Source organism: Calonectris borealis, chromosome 2 (assembly GCF_964195595.1).
Source record: "Calonectris borealis chromosome 2, bCalBor7.hap1.2, whole genome shotgun sequence".
NCBI lineage: Eukaryota > Metazoa > Chordata > Aves > Procellariiformes > Procellariidae > Calonectris > Calonectris borealis.
The window spans coordinates 53,666,843-53,692,641 of NC_134313.1; the positions used below are offsets into that span (position 1 = coordinate 53,666,843).

Sequence of the window (25,799 nt, forward strand, 5' to 3'; positions counted from 1 at the left end):
TCCTGAGAAAGTGAAAATTACCAGTGTTTCAAAAGAGCCATATAATGACATAAAAAGGAGCATTAATAATGGCATCTCAACTTGCACTACTCGTGAAAACGAAAGGGATGATGATCTATTAAGCATATGTGGCCTGCTTACATAGAAGCTGAGCACTACACCTACAGTCCCAAGCATCCTTTGAATGCCTTATCAATAAAGTTTGTGATCAACTCTTCAACACAACTGGACTAACGAAGACCACCATATGAAGCTAACGATATTAATGTCGTTTCCAATCATTGAGTTTGCTCAACTTGTTTGTAATTCTCACTCATTTTTTTCCTGCACATCCTCTCTACACCACTTCTCATGATCAGACCTCAATCCTGTAAGTACATATTCACCTGCCTGGTGTTGTTTTATTGTCTTCAACAGGACTATGGAGTAGGACTGTGGACTATGGCTTAGCAAACCATGTATGTAAATTATTGCAAATCCTTAGGCCACTAGGCTGCAAAAATCTAAGTTTTAAACATCATAGCTTATGCTATTTATTTATTGTATGCACAAGCTACCGTTTGTATAGGAACTTATGCATACACATTGCTTGACATTTTTTAAGACTGCTAACCAAGATGACACTATTTGATAGAAAAGCAGCATAAAAATTCACTACTAAGATACAGAAAATAGAAGCTAAAATGTAATCCATTCAGACACATCTCAACATCAGATTGTATAGTACAAGCATTAAACAGAAAAATCCTTAATAAAAATCAGCCTAGGTATCTACATCTGCAGTAAAAGTGTTTTTCCCCATGCTCTTTTCTGTCTTTTTTTTTTTTTTTTTAGAAATTTTCTCATGTGCAAGTGCTACTAAGGAAGGGAGACAAAGAAATTTTTATTGCCAAGCAATATAAACTAATTGCTATTCATCTTGCAGAGACATTACTTGTTCTGAAAATTCTTAATTCTAACAACACATACTAACTGACACTACTAAAAAAATATCTTTCTGAGTAAGAAAGATAGTCTCACCTCTGTGCCTGGGAAGATATGGAACGGATCCCCCTGGAAGCTATGCTAAGGCACATGGAGGACAGGCAGGTGATTCGAGACAGCCAGCACGGCTTCACCAAGGGCAAGTCCTGCCTGACCAACCTAGTGGCCTTCTATGATGGAGTGACTACATCAGTGGACGTGGGAAGAGCTACAGATGTCGTCTATCTGGACCCCTGTAAGGCCTTTGACACGGTCCCCCACAACACCCTTCTCTCTAAACTGGAAAGATATGGATTTGATGGATGGACTGTCCGGTGGGTGAGGAATTGGTTGGATGGTCGCATCCAGAGGGTAGTGGTCAATGGCTCAATGTCCAGATGGAGAGCAGTGACGAGTGGTGTCCCGCAGGGATCCATATTGGGACTGGTACTGTTTAGTATCTTCATCAATGACATAGACAGTGGGATCGAGTGCACCCTCAGCAAGTTTGCAGACAACACCAAGCTGAGTGGTGCGGTCGACATGCCTGAGGGACGGGATGCCATCCAGAGGGTCTTGCACAAGCTCGAGAAGTGGGCCCGTGTGAACCTCATGAGGTTCAACAAGGCCAGTGCAAGGTCCTGCACCTGGGTCGGGGCAACTCCCAGTATCAATACAGGCTGGGGGATGAAGGGATTGAGAGCAGCCCTGCCGAGAAGGACTTGGGGGTACTGGTGGATGAAAAGCTGGACATGAACCAGCAATGTGCACTCGAGGCCCGAAAGGCCAACCGTATCCTGGGCTGCATCAAAAGCAGCGTGGCCAGCAGGTCGAAGGAGATGATTCTGCCCCTCTACTCTGCTCTGGTGAGACCCCACCTGGAGTCCTGCGTCCAGCTCTGAAGCCCTCAGCACAAGAAAGACATGGACCTGTTGGAGTGGGTCCAGAGGAGGGCCACAAAAATGATCAGGGGGATGGAACGCCTCTCCTATGAAGAAAGGCTGAGAGAGTTGGGGTTGTTCAGCCTGGAGAAGAGAAGGTTTCGGGGAGACCTTATTGCAGCCTTTCAGTACTTAAAGGGGGCTTATAAGAAAGATGGGGACAGACTTTTTAGCAGGGCCTGTAGCGACAGGACAAGGGGGAATGGTTTTAAACTAAAAGAGGGTAGATTTAGACAAGATATAAGGCAGAAATTTTTTACAGTGAGGGTGGTGAAACACTGGCAGAGGTTGCCCAGAGAGGTGGTAGATGCCCCATCCCTGGAAACATTCAAGGCCAGGTTGGACGGGGCTCTGAGCAACCTGATCTAGTTGAAGATGTCCCTGCCCACGGCAGAGGGCTTGGACTAGATGGCCTTTAAAGGTCCCTTCCAATCCAAACTATTCTATGATTCTAATAGGCATAATGGTAATACAGATTACATTGGCTTTGAAAACTTTCCAAACAGAGATGACACAATTCTTCAGGACATCCACTCAGTATTTTCTTTTTCCACAGTATTCATCCTATCTGGTGCATGTTCTGGTTTGTGACAGCTATAACAGACTAAAATGAAGCACTGGAGTAGGACTTTGTAAACTTCAACCTTTCTTTTGCTGTTAGCAATCCTTTTTTCCCCCCTGAAGCTGGCAGAGTTGGAGATGTAGCGTGGCAATTCTTCAAATATGCAGCCTGAAAGTAAGTTCAGGGTTACCACCTAAAAAAAGAGACAGTCTCTGCAGCCAGAGCATGTCTGTGACACTGTACAAAGGAGAACACCCTGCACCCAAGAGCCTCACGTGGGGCATTTCCCACATCTCCTTCATCTGTAAAGTGCATAATCCTGCCAAAAGCATCATCAAGTTTTGTTCCTTTCCCTCTCCAGGAAGATTATTAAACAAATCCCTAACACAGATTTCTAGATTAAAAAGTAAAATTAAATCAAGGAGTAATGAAGAAAGGCTTAAGTAATCAAACTTGCCTTCAGTAACACACCTGGATAGAAGAAGGTTAGGTGGGTTGTTGGTTCCTCAACTCCAAAAAATGACTGTTTTCCTCCCTAGAGCCCTGTCTGAAAACAAGACAAGTCTGAAAAAGAGGTCTTGTTTTTTACAAGGCTTGGAAACCATCATCCCTAAAAAGGAGCCACCAAAGGTGGAAACAAGCCCCTCTTCTTTTGCAGAGAGGTTATGTCAAAATGTTTATAAAGTCTACTCAGAGCACATTCCTGTGCAGCTCTTCTGAAAATACCATTTTCGAACAGGTCAAAATGATCATGTTTCTCTCATCTGAACTCGGAATATGTTTTAGAAAGGAACAAACAAATCTTTTCTTATCTGAAGCTCCCATGCAGTCTCTAGATCTAGGCATATCTAACATCGTTCTTCTGCAGTCACTTGTAGCCTGTGATGCAGAGGCAAAAACCCCAGAAAAGCCAGCTTCCTTCATGGCTATTTCTATGCAAAAAGCAATGCACTGAACGGACAAGAAAATCCTGCATAGGTCAAAACCATAGCAATCAGCTTAAACCTACAAGTAATGTCAAGTTTAATATCGTGTGGACATTTTTTGCAACTTCTCTGCTGCTGGGAAAAAGTGTCTAAATTACTCATAGAATTTCTAGTTAAAAAACCAATAAATTTCTTGTATTGATTTTTAGTGGAAATGAACTTCAAAGTGCAGAGTGCTTTGTAGAGTTCTTCCTTTTCCTTTTTTTACGCAACATGTGTTCGTCATGTGTCAAAACTGACTCTACTTTCTCCCCTCCCCAGAATACCACAAATTCTTCTGTAAAATAAACAAAGGTCTGTCCAGAATCTCTGAAATTACCAGAGGCAACGCCTGTTTGAGATCAAAGATGCACACCACTACTGGGCCTTCTGCAACATCCCAGATTTCAGTTAAGATGAAATTTGCAACAAACGGGCAATCGACAGAACAAAACATTAACATCACATCCAGAGATACACCTAAAGAGAAAAGCTTTGACATGCAAGCTACCTTTTCTAAATACTTGGGAATACCAGTAAGTATTTGTGGGATAAATGTCCATTTTTATAATGTCATTTAGGTCTGGCAAAGAAAAACCTTTATCTTTACTTAAGACAGAAATGCAAAAATTCAAAATTACATACTATTAACACTTAATAGGAGAAGAAAACAATTTTCTATTTCTAATGCTTATATTTGTTCTGTGATGCAACTCATCATTCACTACGATAAATTGTGTATGGAGTCTTTATGTCTTGGAAGAAGAAAAAATTATAATAAAACACACCATTATTTGTTGGAGACATTAAATGTGCTTCTCTACTTGTTTTCCTCCCAAAAGGGAAAGTCTTAATGATGTTTACAGGCCAGACTTAATCTACCGGCAACATAAACATGCTAGCAGAGGCAATCTTGATTCCCAAAGCTGCTATTATGGCTTAGTGATTCAATAACACAGAAAATTCACAAGTTCTATGCATTCTTGAAGGCATGCATATAAAACTTCCAGTAAACACTGACACTCAAGAAATTAGTGCTCATAATATTTTTCTGTGACTGCTGCCACAGTAGAATATAAATATTATGTATAAAATTCTCACTGTGGACTAAAATCCACTTGAAAAAAAAACGCCTACTAAATACTTTATAGACACAGAACACTTTTCTCCAGTAGATGAGAAAAAATCTTAATAATCCATATACCTCCATTTTACATACTTTGAGTAATTAAATTCTAGGGTTACAAACAAAATTAAGCATTATAGCTCAAATATGTATTTCCCTAAGCAGTTTTATTATACAGTTTATCTTATATAGCCCTTAATTCCATATAGATATGTGTAAAATGTGATATTCATTGTTTATAGGGATAAAGCTGAAAACAGACTCAGACATCTCATCGAGTTCCTACAGCAAAAGCCAGTCCAATCTCATTGATAAATAAATCACCTTAATCCTTTCTTCATTTGTTATTGCCTTATTGTAAAAGCACGAAGCTGAAGCCTAGAAAGTCAAAGTTAAGGCCTGACCTTCCATCTCTATCCCACGTGGCCACTCCCTTGTGTACCCCTCAAACACACATGCTATCATTTCCTGATGAGTTTAGAAGGGGTTATCAGGAGAATTTCAAGACGTGTCAGTTTTGTAGCAACCTGAATGCTATACAAACATCTTCTGTGTTTAATAGGTGATTTGTATTTTAGTAAGTTTATCCATACCCAACTTTATTTGTTTAAAGGTGCCTTAACCTTGACATAAATCAATGCTAAGCATCTGTATAGAGTACTTCTAAAGAGTTTAAAAATTAAGCTCTTTGGAGAGCTGTATTTTGCAAGCACGTTTCTTTCAAAAAAAAAAAAAATTACTTCTCAACTTCTCTGCTCATTTTTTTCCCCTTGAAAATTATGCAATTCATTCTTTTTCACTCTTCTTATGGTATTCTTCTAAAGATCACGATGAAACACCAGGTTAGTCACTATAAAAATGCCACCACCGCTGGCTCCCGAGTATCTTTTTCCTCCTAAGTCGACAATGAGTGTTTATGTAAGACAGTAGGGCCAAAGAGTCGGAGGCCCCGGGTTGTGTCTTGCAGCAGCCCCCCCTTCCAAAGGAAAACAAAAAGCACTGAACCTTTTCTGCCACATGCCTGGTCCTTCCCCCACCACCTCTCTGGTGGAGACAGCCATTATTACATTTCCTTTTGGGTTATTTACAAGGTCTTGGCTCTGACATTGATTTCTTATCTGTTTCTATGACAAATGTTAAGTGTTAATAAGCTGTTGCCTTAAAGAAAGATAATGCTAATCAAATCATAGGAATTAATTACTCAAAAATTATTCTTTAATTTTATTTTGTGAGCATTGAAACAAGAACAGCAAAAACTGCTCAAGACCAGAAAAAACCCACATTTTTTTCAACCAATTAATAAGTGTTAGCAGATTGAAAGAAATTATAGTTTAAACTAGGCAGTGTCCTGATAATCTAAAGCAAATTCGTCAGGGGATATAGTGGAACTGGGCAGGCGCAGCTCCTTAAGGAACAAAGTTTTTTAATTTATAATGAAGGTTTTTACTTTTTCAAATATTTTGCTCATTATATAAATTTTAGGATCAAAGGTGAAAGTTCAGAAATCTTTTCAGTTACAGAACCATTAAAATGATAAACATTTGGGATCCCAAATTACACTTCTACTCTAACTGTCCTTTCAGACCTGCATTGACTGCACTATAATAGCTGCCAACGTTTGGTAAGGATTAGCCTTTCATTTAGACAAAAGCAAGCATTCCTTAGCTAAATCAGCACTTTTTGCCATCAGACTCATAAAACCTTTTCACAACACAGATTTTCAAGAGAATCCTTTAGGGTTTTAGGATGCTGCTCCTTTTACTAAGTAACAAAATACACCCCAGGGTGTCTCATTGACCGCACTCAGCTGTCCTTTGACCTCCGCAATTGTTTAGCCTAACTTCAGGGCCACAGAATCTGCCTCTCCCCCATCAAAAAGGCTAATGTTGCTTCCTCCTAGCACCTGGCGAAGCAAAATCCTAGAGGTTCCCCCCTCTTTCAGACTTCTACCATGTTCCAGATGTTGCCAAGCAAAACGTTCCTGCAGACAGGTTTTGGGAACCCGCCAGCACTGCTCATAACGTGGGCTGTGGCCATGACCCCCTTGCTGTGCTCAGCGCTGCCCTTGCCCCAGGGATACAACAGGTCATAAAGCAGGAATAGATCTTCAGCCTTCTGGGTACGCTGGCTATTTAAATGCAACAAGAAACTATGCGAGCCCAATATTGTATACTGAGAGAAGCCTCCCCCCTTTAAGAAGTCAGAAAAAAAAGAAGTGTGAGAATCTCAGTTGGAAGCACAAATCTATCCCCATCATTACAAAGATCTGCATTCTTCTTCCCATTTGTTTTAAACCCTTTGAGAGGACAAACAAACAAACAAACATCCACCCTCCAAGTGCAGAAAACATATATTTAGCTAGTTGCTGAGGTATTTGCAGTGCTTCTAAGTAAAACAGCACAGGAAAATTGTTACAGCTTCAAAAGAACTGTCATTAAATAATGAAGTTGACCTCATTGTGGATATATAAGAAAAAAATGGAAGCCCTCTTTGGTGAAGGCTGTTTAATTATATGAACTGGATTTCAAGATTTTTGAAGAACTTAGACATTTGTACATGCCCGAAGCAAAAATAAAATCGTCCACACTGTTCCTAAAATGCAGTCAATGGAAATGAAAGCACAGATGCTGAACACAAACATACCATGTATTGCCTATTAGGAAAGGAAAGTACGGTACCTTCTCAGATTCCTTTTAACCTATTTGAAATGCAGTCATGATTAAAGGATGCAGCTAAGAGTTTGTAAAGCCTTGCTGCGAAGTTGTTTAAAACTCCTGAACACCTGAAAAATAAGAAGGAAGAAAAAAATTAGAATGACTCATGCCAGCATATAGTTTATAACAAGCCAACAAAACCTGCCTATCTAAACCTGGTCTAGGGTGAAAACTGAACCGGGGTGGGGAAAGGAGGGCTGACCACTTCAAAAAGCATACTTGGTTGAAGCTGCATGGCTGCTTCTCTGCATTCTACCAGAAGTACAAGCTTGTCACAGAATCTGCATATTTTTGGCACTGAAGTCGCTATATGAAATATTAGGAACTTAGCACGTCAATATAAGAAAACTAATTGTCACAGAAACATAAAAAATAGATGACAACGTAGAAGTAATTAGTCTACTATTGGTTTAAAAAGTGAGCAGTTATCTACGCTAAACTGGTGATCAATGTTCAAAATGAAGTCAGAATTAGGTGGTTGCTCTCCTACCTGACATCCCATAAAGGTATTTAAGTGAAAACATTTCTAATAGAAATTGCAGTTTATAAAAGAGAATACACCTGAAATACCCCAAAGAATGGCAATAATGGTGCAGCAAGCAACAGGAAGAAGAGTTGCTCCTAAAATACCTAGGGCTGTGCAGAACAGTAACTAACATCAGGAAAAGCTTTAAATTAAGTTATCATTGACTGGACTTTGACAAGTCTTTCTTAGGCACACAAGCTGGTTTGGTTTCTCAATAGAAATGGACAGTATTTTGCCAAAAGATTTAGAGGAATTTTCCCTGTTGCTCACAACTGGGATTTTAGGCTTAAAGCTGGGACCACAGCCCTGGGCCTGGTGTCAAAACCAGAATGAACACGACTCTTTCAGCTGTACACCTAGAATTCAAAAGCCAGGTTTGAAAATTAAAAACAATATAAATAAAAGCAAAAATTGCAATAAAAGCAATTTAAGCTTCCTCCCCCTCCTCCCATTTTTAAAAATCAGCCTATTTAAGAGAGCAGCTATAACCCTCACCTCTCACTCAGGAAAAGTTTTGGGTAGCATTGTCGTGTTCTGAAGAAAGACATTAAACAACTCTATTGCCAGGGACCACTGATGCTACCCTGCGCTGTGCATCCCCGCCATGCTAACAGTGAATCCATCACTGATGGCCAACAAGGTTAACACGCAGCTCCTGACCAAACTGTAGGACTCTGCAGAGACTTCAATGATTGCAGAACATCAGTAATCCAATTCCAACAGCTCCTGGCTCTGAAATTGCTATTTTTCGGACACGTGCTGAACATTTCACCTGCTAGTAATGACATTTTTGTATTTTCTTCTAATTACACTCAAAGCTAAGACCTTTGGCCCTAGGCCACAGACCTCTATTCAGGCTACACACATTCTCTTAAACGCCCTGATCCTTTGTTGTCACTCTCAGTCTTTCATCTATTATTTACATCCATTGAGAAGAGAGATACTCTACCATTTGTGAAGCTTTAAAGCTTCTAATCGTCTTAATTTCTTCGCCTTTCAACCAGTGCTTCCCCTTATGGACCAATGCCAATAGTGTGACAAAATAATTTTTCAAGCCAAGATCCTCCTGGACCCTTCTCAAACCTTGACACACACTAGGCTGTAAGTGCCCTTAGACAGCTGCTTTTCCAAACACAGACCTTTGCTCAGCTTAGCGGGGAGGGGTATGGATTTGCTTGTCAGTGGCTCGGGGGGAGTTTTCTTGGGGTTTTTCTTGGGGTGTGGGTTTTTTACATCATTTTCTTTCTGTAAAATGTCCAATTCAATTAGGCCAGCTAAATCAGACATACTGTAGTGAATATTCCCTCTTTTAAAAACATTAAGTACCTTCTGAAACACAAATGGCTACAAATTTTAAGTTTACTGTTTTTTTCCAAAAGCCAAACTGCCAATACGCTGTTTTGGTTTTATACTGTTACGTGCCCACTCAGTCCTGACAGATTCTCACACAATATTTAAGACACACAAAATATCAGTAACCCTTTTTCTGATTATTGGCAGCATTAATTTGTCCCAACCTTGCAACACAATGTGACAAAAATACAATTTCTTCATCCGATGTTCCTCCTTCTGATCCTCCCTTATTCGCAAATGAAGTAGGAAACAAATCAGCGCTATTTTTGTCAAGACGCAGAAGATCTCTTCAGAATTCATCAACCACCAATCTTCGTTTCCACGACTGGGATCTGCTAACATGTGATCCATCTTGGCTCTTTCTTCCACTACCGCCTGGCTTACTTTTGATTTCTAACAGTGCTTCCTTGTTGTCTGTCCCCTCTGAAGACCCCCAACCCCCTTGTCTTTTCTTATTTTCACCATTTGCTTCAACCAGCAGTTCACTTGAGACTCATCCATCTTACAATGCCTAAAGTGACAGATACTCTTAGGAATGACCATACTGCTGAGTGAACAAAAGATAACATCACCTCTAGGAACTCAGGGAGAAATACAACTTCAACCCTAAGACAGGGTTATCCTGACAGACACAGCACCATAAACCTCTCTCAAGTGAAAAAAAAAAAAAAGAAAAACAATTGCGGAGAAAAGGAATCTGACACAATTAAAGGCCAAAAAAAGTATTCTTTCTCTTGTAGATGTAGTTAGTGGTGTTGATGGCCTTTTTATTTTCTTTCTTTTCCCTAACACCCCATGGAAGAATTTTGTAGAATTTACCTATGATAAAATCAAAAGGCGCAGACAGTGTGGAGAAATTTCACACAAAAACTGTCTCAGGATCCCTACCGACTTGAATGGAGGAAGAAGGCACTTTGGAACAGTTTCAGCAGCATGTCACACAAGTCCTTCGCCAAAACACAAACATTACCTTGTTAAAATCTACACATCCTACAGACCAGCTGTTGCTCAGTTAAATTCTACAGGAATTCAGAATCATCGTGCAAGCCTGTGCCCTTGATGAATGCATACTGTAACCAAAGTAAGATTATTTTAGTGTCACGGCTGTTTGATAAATCTGTAAGTTGCAAATAACAGCCCCCCAGTGTTTTGACATTTGAGCACACACCATTTAGAAAAAATTTTAAATTAGAATGATAAGATTTTCCAGCCACCACCCACATACCCGTCTACAGAACGATGTCTGTTTCTAAACGAAGATCTGCGCTCTATGCCTAATAAGACCGAAGCGAAAACTGCTGACTTGAAATATGCCCAAAATCCTCTATCCGGTCAGTGGAACAGGACTTGTTGAAGAGAGAGAAGTCCTGGGTGGTGCTAGAAATCTCTTACTTAACAAAGGAAAGGTCATATTAGCATCTCCCAGTGACACACTCGCAAAAGTGACGCCACAAATGCTGGGAATCCCTTCTCCGCAGTGAGATGCAAAGAATTCCCTTCTCTCTCAGCAAAGCTTTAAACAGCATCTCATGTTCAGTTTTCAAACACCCAAATAACCATCATTACAGTACATGAGATTGACAGCATGTGAGTTTAACTGACATAAAAGCTATAGTTGTAAAACAAAGACCAAGATCTTCCGGTCCAAACGTCTTCTGTTTAGCGTAAAGTCAGGGAAAAATCACAATATTCACTTCTTTAGCCTTATTTATTAATTGTATTTAGCCATATTTATTAATTTGTGATTAGTTACGATTTTACGTGATCTGGAATCTTTCTATTGCGCTCTCATAGCACGGCCAACATCAAACCACCACACTGTAAATACAGAAGTAAGGTATAAATACATCGTTTTTTAATATAGGTGATTTTCCCATAGTATGCCATGCAGTAGCATTTTAGACATCCAATATACGGAAATTAAACTAACAACCAGTCGAGTTTGGTCCTTCCGAAAGAGGATCCCAACTCTGGAGCCCACACCACCTTTAGAATTCCTCTCCCATTCTGAGCCACGGAGTCATCTGGCACGGAAATCTTTAATAAAATCCCATTCAATTGGGGAACACACTTACACATAGGAAACTCTACAGAAGATAATTATTGGTACATGATTGAAAGAGTTGTATGCAAGACTCTGCTTTCCACCTCACATCCCAGCCTGCTCAGTCCGCATCGCTCTGGAACCCAATCCTCAGCAAGCGATAGGGCTTAAGGCATGCCGCAACTACCGGGAAGAAAAGCAATGAGAAAACCGAGTTTGAGAGATTTACAGGCACATGCTGCCATGGTATCTGAATCCCATTTTCGCCACCAACTCTATTGTACCTTGAATGTCACCATGTCCAGGATAACTTTCTGAAGCTCCTTCCAACCCAATCAAATCAAAGAAGCAAATAACAAAGTCTGCAGTTAACATCCTCACAGGAAAAATCTTGAAAATATATAATGCTTTCACCTTAAATACTTGAAGATCTTGGCATCAGATATGGACAAAAAAGTAGTAAACTGTATCCTGCCTTCTAAAATCTATACTCTGCACTCAAATGGGCATCTTATCATATAGGCAGTCCTTACATGTTGTATCTCTAAATATTTATCACAGTAGAGAGAAGTGTTTATAGTTAATATGCAATCCATCTTCTGCATGCTGCTGCTTTTAAACATGACAAAGCGTGAGGTAAAAGGTCAAAACTACTAGAAAGAGCCCTGAATAAAAATTCTGACATTACAACCATTTTGCTAGAAGAGACAAGGTGTAAAATAGGTTCTTGGAGTCAAACTCCCTTATGCAACAGGGCAGGCCAAGGGTACTGATCCGAACAGCGCTGAATAGTAACACAACTGTTGGTGTCAATGTGTTTAGTTAACACCAGACTGCTTTGAAAATCTCTCATTTAATGAAAGCAACATTTTTCAACTGAAACTGAACATTTTTACATGCATGTATGTAAAATTAGTTCTCATTCAATGCAATTTTAACGTAGAATAACTGAAATATTGATATTAAACTTACAGGTAACTTTTGTCATTACCATTAAGTAATTGACACTGAAACATGACCTTGAAATGACAGCTCCATTAATGACCAGGGAAGGTTTCAAAAAGCCCCGATTAAATTAACTACTTTTAAACACAATAGGATCAATATGTATGCAGAGAATGTACACCCCCACGGCAAGTTCTGCTTGCTTGATTGATCAAAAACAAAAAAATCCTGTGGCCTTCCAGATCTCAGCTGGTGCCAGAAATCCACATAGGAAAAAAAAAAATCCATCTAAATGAAACTCTGAAAAGGTTTACCCTTCACCAGTCTATTTGCACTTCAAAAACTCCTTAAGTCCTTCAGCTAAACCCCAGGGTTGAACCATTTCAAAAATGAGAGGGGGATGGCCATGATTTATCTTCCTTCTGTGCTCTGGACAGAGCTGTAAAATCTGCCTGCTGGTGTGTGTTACAGGCTCGTTTTCAGGAACCTTGGATATTTACCATTTTTAGAAATAACTCTGCCCAGTTCCTCACTCATCTCCTTCGATCGGATGCAAGTACCATTTATAAAGAAAAATTTTGACTTCCGCTCACTGGCATCCAAGCTGATGGAGCTCATCAGCAAAATGGCCAAGCATCTGAAAACAGCATTTTAAAGAAAAATATAGCAGATCTTATTCATACCTGTAAGAATCAGCTGTTGCCTTAGTGAATTTGTGCTGAGGGAACATTTGTTTAAGAATATAATTTAAGCCTATCCCTTATATTTACTAGTATCAAATACATTTTTAGCAGTAAGCCCAAAATAATTTTCCATTTGTAGATAATCAATGTGTTAGGTCACACAGGATGCATTTTTCAGTCCTCTGTACCTAAAGATACATTACCAATAGAAGAAAAATGGAGATTTCAAGGGTCACAAACTTCTGGGTCACAAGGACCTTCAGCGCTGCTGTCAGCGTAGTAAAACTCAATCAATATACTCTTGCTTTATATGTCCACTATTAAAAATGTTAATTGAACATCAGAGCATTAACTTCTGTTCAAAGAATGTCAGTAAAGTTGTTGAGTTGGTGTTTCTACTTCAGGAAAAATCATGTAGTAGAAACACCAACTCAACAACTTTACTGACATTCTTTGAACAGAAATTAATGCTCCGATATTCAGTTAATGTGTTAAAAATATAGGCACACGCATATATAAATGAAACATACACCTCCTCCAGACATCACAGATAAATTCTACAGCATCAACGTCGCAGAACAGCACAAAGCGAGGGCACTGAAACATGCCTATGTACTTCAGTTTTTCTAAAGCTTTCTTCTACTCTTAAGACCCAACCCTATAAACCACGTATCAGTGACACAACTCTTATCAGTCTAAATTCTTCAGACTTGGATAAACAGATAGACTTGCTCTCAAGGTAAATAACAATAAGAATAGTTTCAATATTATCTATTTTTGCATGGAAAGGGCCTATTTATTTCCAAAGTCCTTTTCAGATTTTGCTTTTATCACAGATTTGGTATCTTCCATTCTAAAACAACAGAAATGGATGAAAAATATTTTATGAAAAGATAAAAATATGCAGATCTTGCCACTGTAGGTCGAGTCTTAATTAGACTGGTGGGAAGCTTTAAAAACATTGACATTGTGCTTGGTTTTGTGCAAGCCAAATACCAACCCTAACAAAACTGCAGGGCTAATCTGAAAAAAACCCTAATCACTCTATTAGTCCCCACTCAAATCCACAAGGATACTTAAATAAGAGGTTGTGGATATAAGAAGGAATGGCATCTTACTCAGCATCTGACATTCTACTCAACTTAACTCCTCAGAGTCTGAAACTCTCCTCTACTTTAGAAAAAGAGTACAGGATGTTTTGAGCATATATTCTCTTTTGAGTATACTCTTTTCATATAAAAAAAAAATCTCCAGTATAACTACAGATATGTGTACTTTTGCAAAAACTGTAGTAGAATATTTACTTGACTATGTCCTCACTGACTCAAAATTGTAGGGCTACACTGAGGGTGTTTCTAAACTTGCATCTACTTTTGGTGTGCTTGCAATATTTTACAATTCCAGCTGCAGCCTCTCATTAGCAAAACACTTCAACTTCCCTACGTATGCTAACATTTGCTATTTTAATAGAAAGAATTTTCATAAAGGAACAATTTTCATATATTATTTATTGTAATGAAGAAGTTTTGAATATTTGTGTAGCCATCTATTTTTCTCTATTTATTTACACATCCTGAGAAAACCCCAAATGCACATTCTGATCAAAAGGATTTGGTAATTCTATTTAAAGCAAAATGAATGTCACCACAGCCAGGTAAGTCTGAGCAGAGCGGAGAAAAATTCCATAAAACTGCAAACAGATTGCGGTCTGCTTTCCAAAAAAAAAAAAAAAAAGAGCTGGAAAAACAAAACAGAAACAAGAAATACCCTGTGGATTCATTAGCAACCAGGGTGGTAGGCCTTCCTCTAATTCCCTTATAAAAGCCCATGACTACCTGCAGAGCCTGGGAGTGCAAATCACATTAGTGGAGCCACCAGATGACCAAAGAAAGCACTGGAGGCCTGGTGAAACCAGTAAACAAAAGGCAGCATTCCAGCTGAATGCCACTGCTAGAGTCAGCATTGTAAGATGCTTGGATCTGATAACCCAAAAAGCAGATTAGCTGCAGGCAACAAAAGAGTAAAATGAGAAACAAAGGGGTCATTTTGACACATGAAGAAATAATTTCCATTAAGCCATCTTGAGTTTACTGTGTAGTTATAAAAACTGCTCCTACTTGAAGTGACATTTGAAGCAGTGAAGCTGTGACAGTGCAGCGACTTGGACAAGCTCCTGGAATAACGCATCCCTGAATGCAGTATAATTTAAAGAGGCAAACTGGCCTCTTTGCCTTTGAATTTTTGTGACATTTTAAAGGCCTAATAATGATTTTTAAATCTGTTGCACAGATTTCAGTTAGAAGACTTAACATGTATTGCTAGGCTTGACGAACAGAAGATTCATTAGTTTTATCTGTATTTGAAAGTCTCCTGCAAAGAACGCACATACCACAAATATTCTCACGTAATTACACGAGAAGGTTGCCTTCTCTCCCCAGTCCCCATCTCCTCCCATGTGTGTCTCACTCACTCACTCTCAACACAGAAAAGGAAGGAGTCATGTTATATTCCTTACCAGAAGCTTAACACAGGATTTTTATCCTGAAACACATCTAGGCATACTTTAATCACGAGGACCAAACGGCAAAGTTGAGACACAGAAAACCGTAAGAATATGTAGACACTAGAGAGAGAGAAGTCAAAACTTTCCGGGCTAAAATTGGAAAATTTGCCACAATTTTGTCTTATACAGTGAAGAATTCTATACACTCATAGCCAAAACAGGTCTTTTTCTTTCTTCACAAGATAGTAAATTGCCCTGCTATGAAATATCCATGAGCTAGAAGAAAATTCTGAGGAACGCTGTGGCACACAGAAAACATTTCAGCTTGCTAACTGTGCTCTTTGCATCTCCCATTGCTAGCACAAAATACAGAAACCTGACACACAATGAGGAAACAGGCCTTCCTTTAACACAACATTTCTTACCCAGTTTTTGTACACATATAGCAACTAAATCTGTTAGCTTCAGTAGGGATGGGATTTCACAAGCATATGCATCCACAGCTAACTGATTCTTCTCAGCGACAAGTGCAGAGAACATATACCCAGAAAAACAGCTCACCAGAGCCTAAGAGGGACAGCATAATAGGACAACCTATGGCTGTGTCCAGATAAAAATATGTGGTATGCATTGACATGGAAATCCTGCTATCAAGGCTCAATGAAAGGCTTGCAAACACCTTCTGCTACCTGGTGATTTTTGCCAAAATACAAAGCCATTAAACACATCTGAAAGGGGAAAGACATAATGCAGACAGCTCGTCATACAATATGGACGTCCTCCGAGGACATCTGTACCAACATATTGACATCAGGACAAACCCAAGAGTAAAAGCAGTCCAATGGTATACAGTAGATATTGTGCACGTGTGGTTTTCCCCTGGTTCCAAACTGTTCTGCTCTGGAGTATCACCACGGTATCCATGCTGCTCCTAGTATTCTTGCTGCATACGTGACCTGGGAGACAAAGAAGGTGGATGGACAGAAGATAGACAGAATAGAAGCCCCTCTTCTATTATTGTTCTTTTAAAGATATCTTCTTATCCAAAATAGCACTCAGGCATAAACATGCCTTCATAAATTCACAGAAGGAAAATGCAGTGAAAGGTGTAAGGAACATAGTCAAGAAGGAAGCAGATTTTAAAAAGAAAAATTACTTGTGGCCATAATGTGCACACATATGTGCTATGTAAATCTACCTGGAGGGGAAGCATGAGATTGTTGTACATCACGCTCACCTTGAACCCTTGTACTGAGGAGAAGGAAAAATAAATTGAAGTTCAGAGATTCAGCCTATCACCATTCAGAGAAACACTTAAGTGTTTGTATTTATAGCCATCAGCTGGTCTGAATACGAAGATGAATGCAGCTAGTAATCACATAAAATGATCCACTTCAATGCAGTTGGCCTTTATACTGCAGAGAGAAAACAACATGATCTTTGCTTGGTAGTCATGGACAGTAGTTTACCATTAGTGACTTTTCACAGTCTCTTTCTAATAAAAATGTCAGAGCACTCTAAACAAAAAGGCAAGCTGATCAGTTCAGAATACTAAAAAATCTTCAAATATTTAATCCAAGCAGACCCTGTATTTCAGTTACCAAGGGCTTTTCCAAGCAAGGCTATTTCAAGTTGTGTTGCCCAGGGTTCCCTCATCCCTAAGATATTCCAGCAAAACAGAAACTCCGTCAGGATTTGCTGCTTAACTGCTGTTGCTTGTGCAGAAAGACACAGTGTGGCCAGATCTTCCTAAAAATGCTAATGTTAAAAGCCTTTATCTCTTTGAGGAATTCTAATTATTTTTACATACGGGCAAGCACCTGACTCCCAAGTCTTCCCTCAGCTGTGATTGCCATGGACCCAGTTCTGGGCAGCTGACTGAACACCTGGGAAGTGGAGGAAACTGGTTTCTTGTTCCCAAGGTTACTCAGCAGAGCTGGCAGAAGGTCACTAGAATGAAGACCCCCACATACACCGGAAAACTGATGGGCTCCTTATAGACCTGATAGGAAAACCACAAAGAGATCAGGGCATCTTCACTGATGTAGATCATGCTGATCTACATCCTCTATGACTGCAGTTTGGTTCTACAACCTCTCTCACATTAAAACTGCTTTTGTTGTAAAGCCCTCCAAATAAAGACTTCCACAATGCCCACAGAGCTCCCTGAAGTGATATACTTGAGCAAAATTTTGGGCCACAAATACCAGACATTAGGATAGTTATCCCAGTAGAGTAGAAACCATTCATACAGAAATTATGCCTAATCCAGACACTGCTTGGCATGCTAAAAGTTCAGGAACATTTACGGAAGTGGATATCGAAGCATTTTACCTTAAGGTTGGTGGAGAAACCAAGCTGCTCTTTGAACAATTAAAAAGAGATCTAGCGTAGACAAAGTGCCAGGTGAAAGACACAGGACTGGGAAAGAATACTACTCAAGTTTCACAAGGATAAGACAGTTGCTAGTGCTTTTACTCAGTTCTTCCACATCTCCAGTGCTCTGGCATGGAGAGGAAGAAAAAGAATTCGTCAAGGAAAGAAAAGGCCTTTCAAAAATAAGAACTTCATAAGAAAAGTAAATAGGAAGAGAATGCCTTGTTCTCTCTCACACACATTGAAGTAGAAATGAGATCTCATGAAGACTCGGGAATAAGGAAAAGATCATTCTACTCTTGAAGTACATGAGCGGGGCAACAGATGGAAACACTGATAAGGAGCTCTCTCTGTTTGTGATTACGATCCTGAGAGACTCTGGTAAAGGTGGGCTAAGGAGGATAAAGGCATTTGCTTCTCTTGACATCAGAACCAAATTACACTGAGCTCCTCAGGACAGAGCTGACCTTCTTATAAACCGATACAGACCCCTGTCCTTGCCAGGGCTTCTTTAGAAACTACCACAAAATACATAAACTGAAAAACCCATACAGAGAGATCCTGGAAAAGAAAAGGCATTCATATTCCCAGCTGTTAATTATAACAATCAGGAATGTATTCAAAGACATATATTAAAATAATCTAATCCTCTCTACAGGTCTATTAAGTCTGACTTGCTCTGAAATGGAAGTCCCCCTCTGCCCCCCTCTTCTTTCCAGGGAAAAGTCTCCATTGCTGCTAAACGTACTGGTTTTTAAGGCCGTACCCATACGCTGATCTATAAAGAAAACAACACGCTTTGATAGAGTAGGAATCTTTCCACAGAAATCAGAAGGAAGACAATTTTTTCTTCCCCACTTAAGTCTATTGTTATTGTAGAGGCAGTTTCAGAGAACAGGTTGTGTAAAAGCTAAATAGGCAGAAAAGATACCGGCTTCACCGCCTGTCACCTTTGAAATCCCTAACGTGACAATAAGCAGTACTTCCCCACCATATGCTACTCGCTTTCTGGTGCCTTCCAGAAAGCCTTTTTATCTGATGCTGGGAACAGACTCCTGCTGCAGATCTGAATGCAGAGGACTGAAAGTACTGCACAAACGAGAGATGGAGTTGGGGAAAATGAGTTGTTGAGTATAGAAAGAAACAGGAAATCAATTCTCAGAGATGCTATCTTCGCTTCGGTGCTTCTGTTCCACCTCCTCCTCCCACGCTTGCTCTCTGTCCCTCGCCAGCTTCCTACTGCACCAGCTCTTTTCCTAGTTACTTGCTAGCAAAGGAAGGAAACTTTACCAAGATCATCTTTCCTCTGCTGGTGCAGTATGTCTCTGCCTTAAGAATACCGTCTGGTTTACCCTGGCCTATTTTTGGCTGTCATCTAAAAACGCAGCAATTCTTTCTTCCAGCCTTTTCTGTTTTCCCAAGTATTGATCCAGATCCCATCTAATGACAGGGTTTGAGATCTCACAGAAACTCTGAGAAATCAACAGAAAGATGAAAATTACAGTGTATTAAGAATAAACAGCCATTTTTTTTTAAAAGCAGGGGCCAGCAGGATAACAATTCCAGATAAGATTTAAATAAACATACGTGGGAGGTAGCAGGAAACGCAGTTGGTTCCTCATGCTCAGACACACACAGGTAATGACCTCTGTCTCTTGCTCTCCCAAAGCTAACAATACTGGTTATTGCACTCCTCCAGTGTGATCTGGAAAGGATCCAGCATACTACTGATTACATTTCATCCACAGTTAGTTTAACCTTTGAAACATGACAGTCAGCGGCAGGGAACAGGCCAGCACGTAAGGTCAGCTCAACCTTGTTGGTCCCAGCATTCTCCCAGTGTTTGCACAGAAAACAACCCACTGATCAGGGATTCCTCCCCCGTAAATACAAAAGACCCAACAGGGACAGCGCCAAAATGCTGATTTTATTGCAAGATGCCATTCACAGCTGTTAATCTGCCAAAGCAGAAAAACACCGCCTTTTTCAAAAAACGTAAGAAATAGTATTATATGGAAATAGCCTCATTTAGGAAGGCAGAGATGTGACTGTTTGATCTAATGACAGGTATCAGGCAAATGTTGCACATTACTCCTTCTCCAAGAATATAGAAAGAAAAAAAAATCAAAGAGAAAGTAAGTACGCTCTGAAATAACAGTGAAACAACTGGGTCAGCAAGTGTAACAAGAACACTCTGTGCTAAAAGGAAGGCTAAAAAAAATTCCTGTTAAGTTGACCATTTTTCTCAAGTTCACTTCCTTTCCAGAACAGCCTCTTTTGACGCTCACATTTTATCTGTTGTACACTCAATTTTACAATGAAAAAACAGCATCTTCAATTACCCTGTATTTCTACAGAAAAGTACAGGACTTAGCAAGATCAGATATTTTATCTCTTTCTAAATATTATTTTTAAGTTTCAAAAAAATCCTTAGTCACAGGAAAACGTATGCAAAAGGAGAGCAACAAAGACATTCCTGGCTTCAAAAAGCTTCTAGTTAGTTATTTAGGAATTATCACATTTTCCTTCTGGATAGATTGAGAGCATTTTGAAGTTATTAAAATGGAAAAAAATAATTTTTTCTTAGGAACTACTGCCCTCTAACATAATAGCAGTGATGAGAATTTTTTTTTAGTGATGCTTAACTATCCCTTGGAGCATGTGCACTTGGATTTTTCATTATTTGGGTAAGTGTTTGTGTGGATGGCTCAGGGAGCACAGGCTTTTCAAGAGCCAGTAAGAGGTGAAAAAAGGTCACTTCAGCAGAATTCATTTTCTCTTAAATTCTCAGAGAAATGCTGCTAAAAGTGGCAACAACAAACCTTTCATCTCCTCCTCTCGCTATTAGCATTTCCTAAGGTTCCTTCAGCTATAATACAATAATATCTTTGGTTATACCCTATCACCTTTTTCTTCCTCCTCTAACATGAATTTTAACACAAGGGCTGGCAACAGTCCTGTTAAGAGCAGGAGCTGGACTCGACCTCCAGACGCCCCTCCTCTCAACCAGCACTTCAGCGCTGCCATGAGCAATCCGCTCGCCCACGAGCCGCATCTGCTGCTGCTCCGGAGGGAAGGCCTCCCCTCGCTTCCACTCACGCCGCTGCCAATCCCCACCATTAGGCACAAGCTGGAAACCTTGCCTCTGCATTTTCCTGTAGGCAAACCCAGGGTCCTTCATGGAAGCAATGTGGGCTTGCATAAAGAAACAAGGGGGCATCAAGGTTTACTGTGCTGAAGTAACATTAATTCTTGTATTTAGAGTGGAAAGAGGATGCTGCTTTAAAAACTCACAAGCAAACAAACAAACAAAACAAAGCCTTTGGAAAATCCAGAGTCTTCTCACTCTGAACTCGCTCACTCCCAGCTCTTCACACCTCCTCACGCCCCTGAGTCTGTAAAATGGTCAAACACCTGTACCAAAGTACATATGTAAAGCACATTAAACTTTTTAAACGCGTTATTAATGCTTTATGACTTCGGAGCTGGCAGTATATATACTAGGAAAGATGCTACCCTGACCTACAGATCAGCTCCTTTCCAAGGCATCCACATGAGACAATATGGCGCACAAGGGAATACAGTCACCCCCCCGTACCCAGAGGAACGGGTGCTGGAATACACCGGATAACAGAAAAATCCGACTCTGGAGAGCAGAGACACTGAAGCAGCTCTGCCTGAAAGCAACAAGGCCAGGCCTGAGCCAGGGTGAAGAAAAGGCCACCCAGAGCAGAGCTGGTGCCTGTAGAGCCACCGGCCACCTCTCGCTCAGAGGAGGCTCATCACCCCGGCTCAACAGCTGGCTGGGCTGGCTCCGTGCAATCACGCTCCCACCCCTGGAGCCAAAATGCCTCAGCAGATGCGAAAGCACCCCACAAGCGAGCCCGCGCAAGTGAGCTGGGACCCGGCAGGGCTCACCAGTGCTGGCCTGGCCCTAGATCAAGGTCAGCTGCGTCTGCCCCATTAGGCACGGCAGCCTGAATGGGTCCCGGGGCTGACATCTCAATAACAAGGAGACACAAGGGGCAGATAATGGAGAGAAAAAACCCTCAGTGATTTGAGGGCCTTGAAAGAGAAGATAAAGAGCTTAGGTCCAATGCTATAAAGACAAGAAAACACTGGCAGAGGAATGCAAAAAGAAAGGTAATACAATCAAGGTGACAGCCTCAGAGAACAATTTTCACACAGACCAGGCACAAGGCTACATTTGTCCAGGCCTGCGAACACGGTCTTGACGTAGTGAAGATGGGAAGTGAAAGCCTGGACAGTGATTTTTTCCCTCTCCAAATGAAAGAGCAAAACCGCCGTGTCAGAGACATTATGCAGGAAGGACCTGCCAGACACAGGCCTGGCCCAGATGGGCGGCCGCAGGGACGGGTCCGGGTGACAGAGGCAGCCCAGGCACAGTGACAGAGAAGGGACACGGGAGGGAGGACCGGGAGCTAAACATCCCGGAGGAGATGTCAGGGAGACAGGCCGAGATTTCAGCTCCAGCCCAGGGAGACTGATGATTCACTTTATGGCCTGCAAGCACTTCCCACCAAAGTTCACACAGGAAGATAATGTCCCCTTCAAATGAATTTATGCAGACGGTGGATCATTTGTCAGAGGATAAAAAGATGCACTTTCATTTTAAAATGAAAACACTCGAGGTCTTCAGCAGACAAGAACAAGCAAAAGCCGGTATCTGTATGTGAGCAGTTTCTGCTCATGTCTGTTGTCTGATTTCAGTGGGAGTTTACACCACCAGCATTACACAGGCCCGCCGGTCCAGAAAGGCACATGATTATATCCTATTAAATCGCATACAAAAGATGCAAATGAAAAACCCATAGATTGCGCAGGCAGATGCTCCTGCAATGCAACTTCTGAATTGAAAACAAACACAAAACAGTACCAAGTGTGCTCCAAAATGGACAACTGCTAAAATAATATGAACCTGAATGCTTAAAAAAAAAAGTATTTGTAAGGCAAGCAACATTTTTCCTCTTGATTTAGATTAAAACCCATCTTTACTGATGCTAAGCCTCAATAAGACTTTAAAAAAACCAACTGCTTCAGAAAATTATTCCTTGTCCAGTCCATTATCCAGTTTGCCTTTCTCAACAGTGCCTTTCTCAAGTGAACTTGTAATCCTTGATAAGGTTTACACATGTGAAAATAAGGTTTTAAGCTGAAAATCAGTATTACCTCTACGCCAAAACACTGTATTATGTCAGGCATTTGATACAGTAGACAAAGCACAGTGGTAGAAGGATGCAAAGGAAAACATTTCATTTCACCACCGCTGAAATCAGGCATTGAAACTTGTTCCTTGATTTTCCTTCATTAAAAAATAACTGACTGTAAAACAAGTGTTGCTTGGTAGGATCAAAGCCTATCCTACAGGAAACGTACACACAAAGCATTTGGAAATGAGGGTTAATTTGGCATGCAATTTAACAGCATTAGCTTTTATCAGCAGCATTTCAAGGTCAGGCACATCCATGTTTTAAATGTTTGGTTTTGTTACAATTTCAACTATGGCGTATTAGAGTTCAACACATCTTAAAGTGATATTAATCTGAAGGAAGGCTGCACAGCAGCACAAAAAAAAAAATACACCACTGTTCATAGTTTAGCATTGCAAACATTAAAACCAGAAAAACTATTCCACAGAAACCCAACTAAAAAAGTTATGTGGCTCTTTAACTCTCCAATTCCCTTTTATTAACTCAAGACTTTACCCTTTCAAGAAAAAAAAAAATTACATCAAATCAACAGATTACAAAAATGGTCTCCTTCATCTGAGCACGGGACTGAGTCACAGATCACACCAAATGGAAGGAGTCTTTTAATGACACAGTGTGTGCAAGATTTAAAGAGCTTTTGAAGAGACTCGCTTAATATATCAAGTGACATAGTCAAAATGGCCTTGTATTTTAAGCAGTGTTTTTCTTCAAGTCTCTGATTTTTAAAAAAAAAAGAAAGAAAAAAACCACTTTTTCTTTTTTACCTAAACCTGTTCTGTTCAGAATTCAAGTTAGCACATTTTATTTATTCCCCAAAAGATTAGTTCAAAATGTAAGACCATTCATTTTTTTATTATACTTTACACTTACTTTATTCATAAACATACAATGGAATGTATGCAAGCAAAATGGATAAAACAAAATATTAACCAGAGTTGCTCAGCTCCAATCAAAAATACTCCACAAACACTTCCTGGAGATTTTCCCTTTTACTGATTTATAAACTTCAAAAACTAATGAATGGTTACATTTTTTCACATTCATCATTATGCTATGGAAAGGTTTTCTGCATCTCTTTTCATTGAAAGTTTGATCTTCATATACACTTACTACCCATAATGCTGACAGACTTTAACAGCGGTTGGCACCAAACGTTTCATGGGATCAAGTCCTTACTGCACTTGAAACAAATACTTTGATTAATCGATTACTGGCAGAACCTCACAGTATCACGGATGTATGCCTAAGAGCTTTACAAACACTTACGGGACAGTAATGTTAGGGGACTGAAATCTCTTAAGCCTCTTCCTTTGCAATTCTCTGCCACAGTTCAGAAGAATGCCACCCCATTACACCAAAACCAGGGGGGAAAACAGTTGCTCTCGCCTCTCGCATGAGGATAATTAATCTTCTGACACCTTGACAAAGCAGCTTGTTGATAGTCAAAGAAAGGATTTTTCTGATTTCCTCTCAAGACAGAAGATGGTCTTTATCCATCATCCCTTCTTCCTGATCTCTTCTTCCAGAGTCCCCACATCAGCAGACCTGTCTATCAGAGCAGACAGCAGGAGGGAAAGGTCTGACTGACTGATAGGGTACCAGTGCTATTTAAGTGTAGGAACCTATTGTTAGAAACTTACTTTACAGCAGTTAAACAAATATAATGGCAACCAATTCAACCATTGTACCACTAGAGTCAGCTCAAGCTAATAAGTAAAGTTAGCTAATTATGCTGATCTGATTTAAAATCCAGACAAATCGTAGAGACAGAGCATTATTGCACACTGAAAGAGTAGAAATTTTAATGGCACGTACTATGCTTTCTGAATTGAATTATGGTTGCTTCCATTTTCATTCTCCCTTGTGAGCAGGATCATACACCCAGGTCTCCTTTCCTTCTCTCCCCATCATTGGCCTGCTTGGTATTCCTAATTAATTGAAATAAAATCATTTTTCTTATAATGCAGTTGAAATTTCCTCCTCTTCCCCTACCTCCCCCAAGTTCTAACATATTTACTTGTGAAGATCGTGAGGAATTTCAGTTTTCAAGGGGAAAACATTACAAAATGCGTTGTAAAAGGAAGATACTATCTACTACAAACCAACCCAAACTCCATGCTAGTAACTACCTTTGATACTGATTTGGTGTAACCCAGCATAAATGTCCTGATGTAAAAAAGAAGATTCTGCATACTTCTCAAAAACAGGGGTTTAATATGCAAAACGCTCTTTTCTCATATATAGATACATATTTTTATTATATACACATTATATATATTTATATGTATCTTGTAGTTCCTCTGCACTCATCTCCCTCACCTTCTCAAAAAAAGATAAGAAAAAGATTTGGGCATAATTATATGTTGTAGTGGTGCATTCCCCGCACCCTCTCGTGGGCCGCTTGTTGATCTCAGAAATTCCCGTGAAACCTTGGCCTTGGTGTACCAAGTCAGGCGGTTGAGCACCCCTTGACCATATCAGAAACTCTGCATGGCTGAGGCTGGAAACGTGCCCCTACTGCCTGGCCCAGGTGTCACCCCCTGATACCCTTATCTGAATCGTAGCTCAAGTGGAACAATATCATTGTTACTGAAACCTTGAGAATTTTAGTAACTACCACCTTGGACTGTGGCCAGGATGGAAATTTATGGATGACTAAAGCCAATCATCTTGCGACCCTATAAACACTACTCCTAAGTGAGACCCTTTGAGCTCTCCTGGACTGCAGCGGGCTGCAGCTGGCATCTCCCTCCGAGTGGGATGCCTCTCAGAGCTCGCGAACTCTCAAATTTGCGATATTCGGAGGACTGTCGCCAACTGACACGGGACCTGGGCTGAAACACTCCTTAAGGCTCAACCCTTCGCCT

General features: G+C 40.2%; 1 protein-coding gene across 1 annotated transcript in view; it reads right to left on the bottom strand.

The window, feature by feature from the left end:
* GREB1L (GREB1 like retinoic acid receptor coactivator) overlaps positions 1-25,799 on the bottom strand; it is a 148,754-nt gene that overhangs the window by 74,933 nt on the left and 48,022 nt on the right. Inside the window, exon 2 of the mRNA XM_075142009.1 lies at positions 7,236-7,339. The gene's annotated coding sequence lies outside the window, so the exon portion shown is untranslated. The remainder of the gene's footprint in view (positions 1-7,235; positions 7,340-25,799) is intronic.